At 45.9% G+C, this 16,132-nt stretch overlaps 1 long non-coding RNA gene across 1 annotated transcript; it reads left to right on the top strand.

The window, feature by feature from the left end:
* The first annotated feature begins 5,325 nt into the window (after positions 1 to 5,325).
* On the top strand, positions 5,326 to 11,639 carry LOC146180091 (uncharacterized). Its single transcript, XR_014700784.1, has 3 exons — positions 5,326 to 5,481; positions 6,851 to 6,976; positions 11,464 to 11,639. It is a non-coding gene; the product is annotated as an uncharacterized LOC146180091 (long non-coding RNA).
* Positions 11,640 to 16,132: the final 4,493 nt, after the last annotated feature.

Raw genomic sequence — 16,132 nt, 5'->3', positions numbered from 1 at the left:
AATAGCGCATCTTAATTCTCCTTTTCTAGCGTGATGGTGATAGGCTAGTCAGCGGCGTATTTCGGGCGAGCATGTACTCCGCAAGACCGATTTCTCAGCCCTCTCCTTTCATGTAAGAGGGTGACATTAGAGTCAGCCTGTCATGACATTTGAATTCTGGTTGGATTCAAAGGAGCTACCAACTCGGTTCGCTCCTTTCATATTGGAGGGTGATATTAGAATCAGCCTGCCAGAATCTCTTTCATTCTTGTTATCCCTACGACATGCAGGCACGTCCATACGGCTTGGTTGAAGTGTGTATTTATATGCGGGCTGGTAGATTACGCTCTCGCGTCATACTCTAAAAGGATGAGCTTAAGTGTCCCCTATAATGTATCACCTTACGCTTATAGAGCGTGACAGGGGAATAACGTAGCAGGCAAAAGAAGCTTCCGCCGCTGCTTTCGCAATTCACTAGGGTTAACGAGAGCTAAGAACCATCCAGCTTTTTTTAAGCTTTGATTAAACAATTCTTTACTCCCTTTCTGAACTTTTTCACTACTTTATTGGGCTCATTCTTGTCGAAATGTGTCCTCCATCTGATATTACGGCTCATTCATGTCGAAACACGTCTACTTCTGCTTTTGTGACGTCATATCCCGACATCAAATAAATACATCACTATTCCGACGTCTCTACAGGGCACGTGACCTGAGTGTGCTACCACATGACCGGAAGTGAAGTATCACGTGATCACATTGGAGGTCGCCTTTGCGCCAGTTGGCAATTCGAATACAATTGAATTAACTAGATCGAATAATTAACTAATGATCGACTGCATATAAACTAAATCTTTTCCCTGGTGTCATATTTTCGTTTTCTATCGATTACATTCATCTACTTTTTCCTGTCTCCCCTCAGTTAGACGCAATCCTGCTAACAAGGTTCTGGTGACAAACTCAAACATAACAACTTAATGCTTACTAATTAAAAAAGACGCTTACGTTTACGTTTTGCATGATTTAGCGACAGAAATCGACTCGATTATGAGAGATGCCGTAGTGGACGGATGCAGAATTCTCGACAGCTTGGGGTTCTTTAATGTGCAGTGGCATCGCGCGGCACATAGTCGCCTTGCCTTTTGCTTCCGTCGAAAAGGTGCCGCAGTGGCCAGGGTTCAGTCCCGCATCCTTGGAAGCAGTAGTCGAGTGCCCTGACAACGCTGCCATCGCTGTGTGGCTTTCTCCAGGGGGACGAATCGAGAGCAGCAACAGTATGCCTATGGCCCCTCCTCCAGGTCGTTTTGCAGTAAACGTGTAAGCTCTGACGCTCAAATAAGTTACGTCATGGAAAGCTTGCATCACTGCGTAAAACAGACAGGGCAGCCCGCCCATCCGTCGTATGCGTGAAGCTAGTTCCTTATTAGTTAGTTTAGGCTTAATAAATATATTCATGGCATCCAGACGTGATTTGATGCTATCGCAGAACACTGTCGCCTATCCTGCTGGCTATCGCCGCCATACTTGTTTTCCGCCAATGCCGACCTTTGGCACGTCGACCAAATCGGACCTTGGAGGAGGGCTGTGCAAATGAGAAATCAAGAAGAAAGGCAGGAATAAGAGCGGAGAAGACCAAAGAGGCAGAACATTTCAAAGTTCAGAGCGCGCCGTCACAGAGTGCCATCAGATTGCTTTGGCATCAATTAAATGAGCAGTAGTCGCCACTCCGACTTCATAATATGGTCCTTATTATTCTGTCCTTACTACCGTACACTGGAGGCAATGCAAAGAGCGCTTCTGTTTCATTTTCGCTGAATGCAAGAGCGGGAACAACGTGGAATATTCCAGCTAGGGGAGCCTACACAGAACGTGGAGTGGACCGAGGACGAGAAACACCTCCCAATTCTCGCTATTTGTTCGTCAGCACACTGAGTTAAAAGATATGGTAAGACGAAAACTTCCAAAATACCTATGATGTTAGCTCTCTGCTTCCGTTTGTTTCTGTCCTCTTCGGTATTCAGTGGCAGTAAAATTGCTTTACAAGCAGTGAAAAAAATACAAACTGAAGGCGCGCGAAGTCAGCGAGTTCTGCCAGCATGCAGAAACTCATTTCCTTTTGGGCGCTATCTTTTGTAACCTCTTTCTTCCCTTGCGGTCTATTTCGGAACTGCCAAAAAAGAATCAGGCAAGCTTACGCTCCAGTGGCAGTTCCTTAATGTATAATCAACGTCTACAGGTGAACTTGCGCAAGCGATCTATGCCATTTGTGGAGCGAAATGAGGGCGGAATTAGGACTCGCCTCAGAGTATGAAACTTTTCGGAAACAAAGAGTGGTGACGCTTGGGTAGCAAAGCCCAAATGCTAAAGCGTCTGACGTCTTTTTCCCATTACGGCACTGATTAAGTAGAATTTCTTGCAAAAGACACGTGCTGAGAAAATACAAAAAGCTCGAAGGAAGAAATGCAGGTAACGAGTCTGTTCTAAACAGCGAAAAAAAAAACTTAGTTTTGGAGGAAAGCTGTAGCCATCGAACACTCTCGTCTATTTATTGCAGTGGAAAAAAAATCTCTAGTATATTATCTTTTTCACTACACGTTAACACCAAAAGATCATTAAAATATTCGCCGATATAGTATATGGTTTACAAGCATGGAAAGAAAGCTTTTAACCAACTACTTTGGAAATAAAATTTCGTGTTGTAAAGACTTATTCCAGTGCAAATCCATCGTTCGGTTCAAGTTGAGGCCCAGGTAATACATTCACCACTTTTGAGGTTCTTTCAAATGTTCATATGCCTGCCCTATGAGAGCTCTATGTATAAGATATATATATATATATATATATATATATATATATATATATATATATATATATATATATATATATATATATATGAATGCCAAAATTTATGACCAAATCAAATGGACCATGGCATTCAATAAAAATATGGTCAAGATATGGGATACGGGCCCATTGGGGTAGAAAGCATCACCCTGTTCCCCTGGGCTATAGTGCCTAGAATAGAGTGGCTAGTGTGCCGAGGGCGCGCGCTCGCGTGGCCGCCGCGGTGATGCCTTCCCGCCGCAACCGCGGGGCGGCGCTACCATTAACCAAGGTATAGGGTGCCTCGATACCAACGCCGCCGTACAGGGTGGTGACACCCTTTGGCATGCCCCGCGCCGCCGCATTCTCCGCGCTCGCCATCTTGGGGCAAGTCGCTTCGTGCAGTTGCTGCAGAGTGTCCGAAACGGTTGTGTTCTGCGCTGGGCGATTGTACAGAGGGCAAAATGCATGTCTAGAACGACCGAACTGCGTGCTCCGGGCCGCTCGGAGGTATACGTGCGCGACATCTAGCGATAACGCCTAGTTCGAGACGGGTGGAGTGTGGGCATGCGCGATCAAGCTGATAGCACTGCCTGTCTTTTCGGGGCTCGCAGGCCGCCGCGGCTTTACCTTCTGCTTCAGTCGTCAGAAGCGCTGATGTGCGCTGCCAGTCTGCGAAAGCGCATACGCGGCGGAGCGCACGCCACTGGCTTCTCTTTTTTTTTACTTTCTTTTTGTGCACTATCAAAGTTCTGGCAGGGAGCATTTCACTGCATCATTCACGCGCCGGTGTACTGCATCGTCACCCTAGCCGCGAGCCTTATATCAGTGATCGAGGTTTGGCAGTTTTCGTTCTTCGGCAATTGCAGGAAGGCAAATTAGTATTAAAGGTGCCGCGAAGTAAGTGTAAGCGGCGGGTTTGTCTTTATTTCACTGTTCTTCTTTGGTCATTAAAGAAAACAGATTGCTGGCTTCTCATTTCACGTTCTTTTATTTTTTCCACAAGTTTACTGTTTATTAGGGGATGGAGAGGACAAACTAATAGCGAATAGGGGCTCCCCCAGATTTCTTTAGGATCTCAATCCTCTTCGGCAGTGACTCTTAGAGGGAGTAGACGAGAGCGCGGTCATTGCGGAGGTGTCCCCACTCATTTTCAATGGCTTCCCATAGCCCGTCCGGATTGCAATTGGAGAGTCCCGATTTCTTGGATAGGCTTTTCTTCATCAGTCCCCACACGTTTTCTATAATGTTAAGGTCAGGGCTTCTTGCAGGCCATGGAAGGGTCATAACGCCAAGCCTTTCAAAAAGGTCTCGGACAGTCTTGGCTGAGTGCACAGAAGCTCCATCTTGTTGAAAGTGATAGAGCCCATCCGGAAACGGCCCATCAAGCACACAAGGCAAGAGGACCGTTTCTGCCACCTCCGCGTAGACTTCTGCCGTCATACGCACAGGAATGCGGTACAGGGGTCCTAGTCCATCGTAGCTGATGGCTCCCCACACGCTGACTGAAACACGGCCGCTGCTGCGCACATTCTAAATGTATTTTTCTTCGTCCCTGCATGGTGGTAGGGAAATCCGGTTTTATTAGAGGAATCAAATTGCCATCAGAGCTAATGATACCTGATGTGGTGCAGTGAAGGACTGGAAACGACGAGAGTGCAACGGATTAAAGAGATTGAAGCCCATTATGGTTCAAAATATGGAGCGTCAAAATGTCCGTTCGCGAGCTCGTTAAGCTGGCTTTCCAGCATTGTAGATTTTTTAATATGGCGTCGCAGCGCACAGTATAATACCCGAAATCAATCACACATCTTTGATATGATAAAATACACACGCTGTTTTAGAATTCGCCACATCTTAGCTTAAGGATACAATTTTGTGGGTGTGCCATGCAGAAAAGGTAACCTAACGAACATTTAAAAGTGTGATTTTGATGTTCTATACTTCAAAAAACATTGCCGATTCCGAAAACGTAAGAACTGAGCCCGCATTATGCATTCACGACCTTTAATTTTGCGATTTATTCCCAGACGGCCACTGACGTCCGACGGACAACCGAACTCGGCCGCAACTCGGCGGCCGATTTCGGACGTCCGCCGGAATTCCGGCGTACGTACGAAAGCGGATGGTCGAATCCGTTCGCCCAGCGGACAGCCGCCGTACGTCCGCCACTGGATTTGCTTTTACACAGCTATGATATAGTTTGTAGTCGTCGTGCTCGTCTGAACTGCGTATAAATCAGTAATGCCATCAAGTCTGCATTATATGATGCCAGTGCGAATCGATGCGATAGAAAGCGTTTCCATTAAACAGTTTTTTTTTTATTTTCCGCATGTTTCATCGTTGAATTCTTCCATCAAAAATTTTTGATTAAAAGTTAAATGACCATTGAAAATTTTTCTATCATGATGCTTCGGTGAAATTTTAATCAGTGGCTGAATAGACGCAGCAAGCAGCAAGCTCAAAAAGAACGAAACCGAACCTATCCTCAAAAAAATCTGAAATGAGCCAATCCAGTCCACCTGACAAGTTGAAGTTTAGTCATAGAAGATGGCTTCACGTTTCCGTGTTCTGCATTTTCTGCGCAGTTACAAATACCTACGGCTGTAATGCACTGCTAACATTGTTTTTGCTGTGGCTTGGTGCGGCTGGCACACTTTGTTCACCCGCTGATTCCAAAGTAAGTATTTCACCGAACTTTTGTTTCTTTAGTTGAACTTTTCGATGCACCGATAGTGGTGAGCTTTTGCGTAAGGAAACAGCTCTGTACAGCAGCCGAACGGTCGAGTGTTTTAGGCGAGACTGACAGGATGGCTCCGCGCCGACTAACTAAAGTGCAGCCTCAAGTCTGAGGGCCATCTTTTCGGCATTACTGGACGCTGCGCCAGTAAGCAGCGCAACTTCTCTGTCTCTGATAAAGGAGTGCCTGCCCGAGCTTTAAAGCAGTTAATTTGTTAACCATGCGCAACGTGCTGAGTTGTAAAAACTATACGAGAAAACTTTTGCACTCCTCAAGCCTATCGTGCGACATGCCTACACTTGTGAAAACGTCGCGAGTTTTTTTTTTTTTTTTTTTTTTTTTTTATGGACAGCCGCTGATCTTTCTCTCTCGAGCTTTACGGCAACTACAGTTTCTAGAAGGAACGGCTGTAGCTACTAAATAACTAAAGGTTTAGTACTCTCCTTCAGCTTTGACAAACCAGGACAGCACCTTGCGCATGTTGGTTATGCATGTGGGACCGTACCGCGCAGAACAACCGGACAAGGAGATGAGAGAAAAAAAAAAAGTCAGCACTTGTCTTTTTCTTGACCCGTTGTTCTGCGCTGTTCTGGCACGAATTTGACATACCGCCGCCGCGATACAGTTGGGCTGTGAGCTCTGGTGCCTGCAACGCCTTCTTTTATGCAAAACAGGCGTACTGGGAGGCCAGCAAGCCGCGGGCTCAAAAAAAAAAAAAAAAAAGTTGAGCAAAAGTGAGATGAAAACAAAATTGTTGTTGCTTTGACCTTACAGATGTTCAAAGGCTCCTCAGAACTTCACTGCATTATTGACTGCGAGATAATGCCAAAGCTGCACTAGAGCTATGCAGCACCTTATAGTGCATGATACTGAGCTTATGTGTCGCACTGAAAGCTCTTACCATGTTCTTAGATTATCATATTAAAGTAGCTTTAAACCCATGCTTGTTAATACAGTGATAGCCATAAATTGAATCTAGGTCATCATGCTCACATACAAGGCTTCTGATAACCGCTGGTCACATGATGTGGGCTATAGCAGAAACCTGTACGTGGTCATCTTACAAGCATTTGTGCAATTGATGCTTTTAATGTGTTGTAAAAGATTTTGTGTTCTGTTTCTGTATGGGAATGCTTTCCTTATTGAAGGCTAACATTTGGCTTGCTACAGCAAAACCTCTACCTAGTCATCCTAAAAACAGCACTGCAGTTGGTGCTTTTAATGTATTGTAAAAGTATTTGTGTTCTGCTTCTGTATGGCAATGCATTTCTCGTTGAAGACTAGCATGAGGCTTCCAAAAATTTTTCAGATGCCATTTGCTGTAGCCGATTTCGTAGGCCAACAGGAAGCAGCACTTTGAACATGGAAAACTGTCATCCACGGGGGAAAAACAGCAACATCCCTTTGCATTCTCATTTCTTTGGTATGGCTAAAAGTGAGTATTGTATCATTATCTATATTATTAATATTGAATCATGATTGTCAGTGTTGAAGTTGTTTGAGCGTGATGATTTTAAACACACAGGACATCCCTTCGACATTAAGGTTTTAGCTTGTTTACATGTAGGGTGTAGAACTGGTTTCAACAAACTTTATGCAGCAAATTCTTTTTACATTGTCCACCATGTTACTTTTTGTCATTGGACACAGTCGTCCACTCTTAGCTTGAACGGGAATGTGTGGCATGCAGTTTGCAAAATAGCAATGCATCCGTCACAGCCATGCATCAAGGCTAAGTGGCTTGTGCGTAGAGGGACCAGCCGCTCCAGCTTCACATCATCTGCCTCTTTGCTCCGGTGTGCAGACGTGCATTGAGGCAAAGTGGTTTATTTGTAGAGAAACCAGGAGCTTCTTTGTCACATCTGGCTGTTTGTTACGGTGTGCAGATGCGCATTGAGGCAAAATGGCTGATGTGTAGAGGGACCAGGAGCTGCTGCTTAACGTCCTTCGCCTCTTTACTACAGTGCACAGCCGTGCATTGATGCTAAGTGGCTTGTGCATGTAGGGCCCAGGAGCTGCAGCTTCACGTCTGCCTCTTCGCTCAGGTACACAGGTGCGTATTGAGGCAAAATGGCTTATGCATAGAGGGACCAGGAGCAGCTGTGTGGCGTAGTGTGTATATTTGCTATGGTGTGTATCGAAGTACAATGGGGGGCTCATGTGTAAAGGTACCATGAGCTGCTGCGTCATGTCGTCTGCCTCTTTACTATGGTGCGCAGGCATGCATCAAGGCAAAGGGGCTTATGCATAGAAGGACCAGGAGCTGTTGCTTCACATCTGCTATGATGCGCAGCTGCGTATTGTGGGTGGTGGTGGAAAAAATTGCCATCAGATACAAATACAGGAGGTTACTAGCTGACCCTGAGGGGGCCTGTCCTGACAAAAACAAGGGGTCCCTAGTTTGGGACCCCAGTGGTGGTAGAGGGACTAGAGGCTGGTACTTCACGCTGTCTGCCTCTTCGCTACGGTGTGCAGCTGCGATGGATGCAGTGGCATCTCAAAAAGTGGATGCCACGCACTCGCATGTTCAGCCTGAGTGGACGACTGTGTACCTGCTATAGCTTTGTTATTCATAGAATAAACCTAGGCCAAGTTGGATAAATTATAGCTCACCTCATATGTGGTCAGCAAAGAAAAGCCACTTCAGAAAATTTGATGCATTTACTGTGATAGGGTTCTTATTCATATACATGCTACTGACAAGTCAGATTCTTCAACCTCAGAAATGCCAGAAAAATAACCAAGGGCGCGTCTGCAATAGTCTAGCTTGCTCTTTCTCTGCAGACTTGAGTCAGATGTGTGTTCCATAGCTGTGGGTGGGACAGGCGTGAATCTTTGATTTTAAGCTTGCAACAAGTATATTATTGTAGTTTAAAGGCAAAACGGTACTAATAATCGTAGCCCCCCGTGGCCTTTATCCCCTTTTAATAGTGTTGCTAGACACTGAATTACTAGTTTAGTCTGCACTGTTTCTGTCTAGTTAATGTGCGGAGATGTATATATATTTATATGACTTGGAGTTGTCGACTTTGTACTTAGAAACATTGTAGTGTTATCTGATGTGTTGCTTTCATTTCTTTAATGATTTCTGTAAGGGATCGGTGGGTATGCTAGGCACCATTATTAGTCTGCTCTTTTTGGGTCACCTGTTCAATGCCCAGCTGCGGCCGTCTCCCACTTGCCCTCGGACAGGAGGCGGAGAGATGCGCACAGATAGGCAGCTACAACAGCTACAGTGCTTAACGGAAACGTAGGCAGAGAGGGAAAGAAGTCCCCTCTTCCGAGGACTTTGCTGTCGCACTCGAAGACGCGGGGACAGGCAGTTTGTTCTCGTTGCTGTGTCATGTAGGGGGCTCATTTTTATTTAAGGAGCTTTACGAACAGTATACAACTAAGGGGTCCTTAGTACTAAGCGTACTAAGGGATCCTTAGTACGCTGACTGGACCCATCACCCGGAGGCAGCACAGCTTTGAAACGAGCATCTCTTTTGGAAGAACTGCTTATCGTTCAAAGAAAAAACACTGTCAGGTTGAAGGGTGTAAGGCCCTCTTCCTTGTTGGGGAGCCCATAAAAGTGACAATTATTCAGTGCAGGCGCGCTGAGTGGGGTCTCGTTGAGGATTCCAACCCTGGATGTTAACAATGGTGGGAGATAGCCGCGTTGAAAAAGGGCAAGTGTGTAACAGTGACGGTATGATGTGGGTTGGCTCTTCTGATGTGGTCCGCAATGGTGCTGACTCGGACGCCAATAATTGCAATAATTGCCCTGTAAAAGGAGCCGCCAAGGATGCAAGCTTTGGGCAATGGTTGCGCACGTGGGACACCGTTTTGATGGGTTCTAATTATTTATTTTCTTTTTTTTTTCCTAGGGGAGAGAGTTTAACATGTGACCTAGTGAGCCAATCATTTCGAGGTCCATTCTCTAAATTCCGTTTGTTGTGAAACGAATTTGTTGTCCCTTTTGCATTGCTTGTATTAGGGAGAGGGTGAAGAACTTATGAAAGTGGAAAGACATGCCAAAATGTTTGTTAGCCAGTCATGTGTGAGTTCGTTGTCATCGGGGAGAAGAAATGTGGGCAGAGTCCCGAAGTTAATGAAACGGCCCCGCGGTCTGGAGAACTCGTTCTGAGCTAGATTTTGATCTCTTTACTCTTCGGCATAGATCATGGTCATTGTTTCACCTGTTGTAAATACGTACATTCATGTATAAAATTTTCAGTTCATCTTCCTCTCCGTGTGCAAGTTGTTGTGGCCAGATGCAGTAAATTCACTATTTTCATTTCTATATAATGTGCCTTTCAGAAGATGGTGAGCTCTTTTGTTCAATCCTGTAAGAAAGCTGCAAAGCGCTCCCAAATCTTCCACAAAACTGTGTGATATCTTTAATACTAACTGCGGCTTGGTGTCACTCAAAACATGTAATTGAGGTAGATTTCTTCCCCCCCCCCTCTCTTTTTGTTCGTTCAAATGAGGATCAGCGGACACTAACTCTTGCTTTTGTAATGCCCTAGGCCCCGCCTTAAGGTAGTACTCCAATGTCGATGCCATTTTTATAGCTATGGCTGTCCAACAGCACTAATGTCTTTTATACACTTCTTTTACTAATCTCTTACCCAAGTGGTGGCTTATACTGCGGGGGCGAAAGTCTGGACAGTATGTCTGTAGATTTTGGACTAGAATCGCGATGTAAACGAATTGTGACCTTATTTCTCTTGCACACATGAAAGAACTAACGTTCAACTTTCACATCGACAAGTATGGTCCCTGGTCGATGTGAAAGTTATGTGCTTTGATTGCAGTTTGTGTAGTCCACACGCTTGTCCCCGATATTACATAGGGGCAAATTAGGCGCCTTTACAGGGGCAGTTTCTTTGGCGCCCACTACCTTCCCCATAAAAAAGCTACAGTGTTTCTTGTGAACAGCTGGCTGCATTTATAAATACCATTTTTTTTTTGTAATTTGTTGTGCGTAGTTGAGAAATCCATGACATACATCCATGCTGCATGCTGCCGGTAATACATCATGAGCTTGTGGTTATCAGCTTTTTGTGTTTTGTGTAACTATAAGCCTTGCTATTGTAATGTCACATATAGCGCTGTGGGTAAACAAATAACTTTACTTTTAACTCTTGTAGAAGCATGAACACTGCGCAATCACTGCGGCGGGCTATGCTTCCACATTGGGCTTTAGCCACATGTCAAATGTCTATCTTTATTCTGCTGCAGCAGCTTGCATGTTATCAGATAAGTTAATTCGTCGCAGCTGCTCTAAGGAGACGCTTTCTAGACGCTTGTAGCCTGGATGTTGATGTCGATATACCCCCGACACGCCCAGGGAATGTCTTCAGTAGAGGGTACATGGAAACCAGCGAAATGTGCAGTTTACAGAACAAAAAGGTAACAATTTTAAATGATGTTATTATTGATCACTTCTTTTCAGAGCAGGAACAATGACTTTAGAAATCTGCCTGTTAAACCGCTCAAAATGCAGGTTTCTGCCGCCAATGCGTACCTGTGTAATACTGCAATGCTCTGGCTGTGCTTTATGTTCATATACAGCATCCTTTATGCTTAATATCTCTGCATGTGCACTCCATGTCTTGGGCATTGCTGAGGGCGCATAGCAGCAAGCATAACATGCCATGTTTGTTCAGAGTGGCATGTTCAAATAGACAACATAAAAACATTAAAATACTGAATGCCAGGTTCTTGTCAAACTACGTTTGTATCTTTTGTTATTCTGCATGGGTTTTGCTGCAGTTATATGACCTTTCTATATAGTATGTGACAGTTCTGAATGGAGATGCATGCCTACAGTGCCATCTGGAAAAAGCAATTGAGAGAAACTGGCAGTTGCCCTTGGAGATGTGTAATCAAAGTTCAGCACAGATAACTTGAATTTCATTTTCCCTTCTATTGCAGGAGGAGCCCAGCCTGCTCTTTCCATCTTAGGCCTGAAAGACTAGCAACAGCTGATCGAGCAAATGCACAGGATAGTAACTGCTCCTGGAATCCCGGCCTGCGGAGGCCGCCCACACAGAACTCGATCATCTCGCTAATTCCGAAATATTAGGTTTCAATAAATACCTTTTCCTCCACCACCTCCCCAAGGGAAGAGCTATCACGGCCAAGGATAATTAAAAAAATTATTCAAGTAGATTCTTAATACTCCAGTTGGCCTGCATTTTACCATGCCATTCCTTGACATCGATATTTTTTTTAGTGTAGACTATTTATGCATGCAGTTTTTGCAATAAAGGCAAAGAAAATGCTTTTTTTACAACCTCGCATGCTGGTATGCCTATGCACTTAGCATGTTTTCAGGAATGGTGCATTTGTGTAAAGCTCAGCTAGCATATGTGCCTCTTTGATGGAAGTTTTAATTGCACACTACTGTTCAGTGCTTTGTGTGTGAAAGTAAAGCAGACAACAGGAAACTTGAACCTGTTGCATATTCTATTGTCTGCTTTACTCTCACGACAAAGGCATTGAGCACTAGTATGTGACTGAAATTTCCATGGCACATGCTTGCTGAGCTTTACACGAATGTTATTGACAAGTTTTTACACTAATAGCGGGCCCTGCAAGCATGTTCCGGGAAACGTCCGAATGTCCGCCTCCGGATGCCCGTCGGACGTCCGTGGGACGCGATCCGGATCCACGAACGATAGTCCGACGGACGTCCGCTGTACGTATATCGAACATAACCGGACTTCCGTCGGATGTCCGAAGGTCCGAGAACGGACGTCCGTCGGTCGACCGTCGGACGTCTATGGCCGTCTGGGTTGTTTCGCCCTGAAGCCGAAAATAAAATATACTAATTTAAAGGGCCACTGTCCAGGGAAGGCCCTTTTAAGAAAAAGAGCCCAGTGTTTCGATCAGGTACCGGAGATAGTCTGTGCAAAATTCTACAGCGACACGCGCACCGCAAAGCATCGAAAATACAATTCAAAGCTCCCTCATGCTCTCCTTTGAGAAGCCAGCTTCACCGTTTCCTGCGCTGGCCCGACGGGCCCCGATAATGACGTACGTACCGAGAACGACGTCCATTGGTCCGTCTCGCTGACTGACGGGAGAAGGATGGGTGTCTACCGCTCGCAGCGCGCTTTTCCCTCGCCACGGCCAGGCTGAATCCGGCGGCGCGCGCTCCCTCGACCGTTTTTTTTTTCGCGCTCGCGGAGAGCCACACCCCACCTCCCGCCAAACGCGGAGGAGGAAGGGGAATTTGTATTGCGGAGGCTAGACGACCTCGGGCAGGAGAGTGGAAAACCTTTGCGAGGGAACGGAAGGAGAGAGGCAGGATAGAATCGGGTGATTGCGGTGGCTGTAACTGCGTTATTAGTTACTCTTTTCAAAAACATTTTGCGGCCTTGCGTTGCAGGGGCGAAGTCTCACAGTCACCGGGGAAGAAAATATTTTCGACCGGAGGGTGGACAGTGGGCCTTTAAGTTCTTTATGCGTGTTTCATCTCTATTGCCTACATAATGCCCACCGTGCTATACAGTTTAACAACTCAGACTGCACTCGCCTACCTTTCACTGGTTTTAAAATATAAATTTGACAGCCTAAGAAAAACTCTGGGTATATTCTCAGACGTGCGAGCACATTGAAACAGACTACAGTCCTACCGTGCTTTTTCCGGCCGCCACAACCGCTTCTGCTGGTCCCAGCACGTGCAAAAAGTGGCTTCGTCGCTGAAGACGACTGCTCTCCAATTGTCTGGGGTCCAGTCTTCCACCACAGACGCGAATTCCAGGCGCGTGTCCCGATCCGCTTGTCTCAGTTGTGTTTTCTGCGCAGCTATTCTACTTTTCACACCTGCTGCATGAAGCCTGCTCCTGATTGTCTGAGTGGATGCGTTCAAAGCGAACATGTCACGAAGCTCCCTGGCGCTGAGGTACGGATTATCTGCTGCTCCTGCGACAAGCCTGTCTTCTTCCGTCGTCGCTCTTTGTGGCCGGCCGCACGCAGCATCCTTAAGTCGGCCTTCTTTGTGGAATGCCTGCAGTACTCTGTTGACTGTGGCTAAAGGGCGCCCAGTAGCTTGAGCTATAGCTCTTTGGGTCATTGTCCCGGCCCATCTCTGTGATGGCTTTCCTTTGGTCTACTGTGAGTCGCGGCGCCATCGTCGATGCCTTTACGCATCTCGTCTGTTCACTTGTAGGGATGAAAACTTTATTCAGGTTATTGCATATCTGATCTTGTGTATACGCCACACTTAAGGTCCAAGTATGCTTTCAGTAATGGCATGCCGATTTTGGCATTTGCCGGCAAATGCAGCCTGCCAAACCTCGATCACTGATATAAGGCTCGCAGCTAGGATGACGATGCAGAACACCGGCGCGTGAATGATGCGGTGAAATGCTCCCTGCCAGAGCTTTGATAGTGCACAAAAAGAAAGTAAAAAAAAAAGAGAAGCCAGTGGCGTGCGCTCCGCCGCGTATGCGCTTTCGCAGACTGGCAGCGCACATCAGCGCTTCTGACGACTGAAGCAGAAGGTAAAGCCACAGCAGCCTGCGAGCCCCGAAAAGACAGGCAGTGCTATCAGCTTGGCCGCGCATGCCGACACTCCGCCCGTCTCGAACCAGGCGTTATCGCTAGATGTCGTGCACGTAGCTCCGAGCGGCCCGGAGCACGCAGTTCGGTCGTTCTAGACATGCATTTTGCCCTCTGTACTGTGTTCAGTCATGCAAACTAGCATGCCAGGCTGTTGGGTTCCATTCTGTGCTGGCTTAGCAAAAAAAAAAAAAAAAAAGAGCCAGATGATTTCGTTTTCCACGAGATAAGAGACGGAGAAATGTATGGGAGGCGAAAGTGAGGCGTGAAGACTGGACGGCGAATGGCAACGCGAAGATCTGCGAGGTAAGCCACAATACCTGTGCTGCTTTTATGCATCCATAAAATTTCTTTTGAGCAAATAGGTGCATTTCGATTGTGTAAAAAAGATCTAGCGCAGACACAGACCACTAGAAAGATGACACACACACACACACAAGCGCCTGCGTATGTGCGCGTGTCGTCTTTCTTGCGGTCTGTATCTGTTCATACGAAAGCGTTTTACAAGATATTTTTGTACTTTTCTAATGCAGTTACCCACTCCTGTATGGAATAACATTATCTCACGCCGCTTCACCCTTCTGCCTGTAAGCACGAGCTTTGTGCGGTTTTTGGCTTCCCAATCTAGCATTGTGCGCAACAGATTTTGGTCTGCCTTCTTAAACGTTGAAGCAGGTCGAAGCATCGCATTGCCTGGCATCGGGAGTAGCACGGAGTGTTTTTTAAGTCTAAATTTTGAATTTTCAGCGTACGTGATGGCTTCTAAGCTAAATATATGGACAATTGCGCCTATGTTGTAGTCACTCTGGAAAATTTAGCGGAGAAGGTCGAGCCTGGTATTTGTCAAAGGAATGCACCATTGCGCCCTTTCGATCGCTCCCCTTTACACTCGATCTTGAAAGCTAACGTCAACCACCGAGGCTTCAGATTCACACGGATTACATTCCTTCTCCTCTTCTCGGGAAATATTACAATGGAGAGCGACGGATGGCATGTCACCTCGCGACAGAGTAGGAAGTGAAACGCAGTTTGTAACAATTACTTTGGTCGCAAAAAAAAAAAAACTTCCCGTGAGTGAGCCCGCTGGAATTTGGCAAGTGGGCTTATCGCTAGTACAACATTTCGCGAAACAGAGATAACAGGTCGTCTGAAGCTGCTTTTTTTTATATATATACACAGGAGCAGATTTTCGCGAGGTTTGTGAGATTCGCAATAATATAAAAAGTTGGGTTCTCATGAAAATTAGTTCGTTTTAAGTATATGATTGGCAGCTCGACAAGTCACAAAGAAACTGATCTCGTGAGCTGGAAGGTGTAGCGGCATCATCTTGTGAAAGCGGTCGTGAGGAAGCAAGATGCTTGCGCCGTACAAAAGTTCATCCCGAATGCAGCTTTTCCTTCCCTGTGTAATTAATTACCCATCGCAAGGCGATGTACACACACTGTTGTACCCGCAAGTACTCGTCTGAGGTTAGGCCAAATTTAGGTGAAGCTAAATTTGACCGCCTGTCACCCGAATTGGTGCTGTCTCTTGCTTGGCATCCATAGAAAAATTGTGCTATCGCACAGGTAAATATCGCATTGCTTCCATAATGTTTTTATTATTTCATTTATTTGCGTGCACATTACAAAAGACGCAAAATGACTGTTTCGTCGCCTATCTCATTTCAGAGCCAGTTCGAGGGCAAACACAGTGTATGGACGGCGGCTCCTCAAGTCAACGGCTGTCTCGACATCGTTTGATTGCGTGTAAAACTTTATCGGAATAAAACGACATCTGCCATTTGAAGAGTGTAGTAAAATCCGTTAAATGCCTTATCGAACAAACCGTTCCGATTCCAGTGGTTAATTGCGCGGAACACCCAAAGCTGGTCAGCAGACTGTTAGAGCAGTTCGGGACTGTTAGAGCGGTTTGGGACGATGCGCTTGCACATTTACTTGAGTTGGCTAAGTCAGCCAGAAAAATCAAATGATGGGTACGGCAGCAAAACTGTAGGTGGCGCTAACCTTGATTAAAAGATGTCTCCTAGGCGTGC

Source organism: Amblyomma maculatum, chromosome 9 (assembly GCF_055883805.1).
Source record: "Amblyomma maculatum isolate TAMU_Amacu chromosome 9, ASM5588380v1, whole genome shotgun sequence".
In the NCBI taxonomy this organism is placed as follows: Eukaryota; Metazoa; Arthropoda; class Arachnida; order Ixodida; family Ixodidae; genus Amblyomma; species Amblyomma maculatum.
Note: the sequence above shows the minus strand (reverse complement) of the source record. Positions and strands in the feature narration are given on the sequence as shown.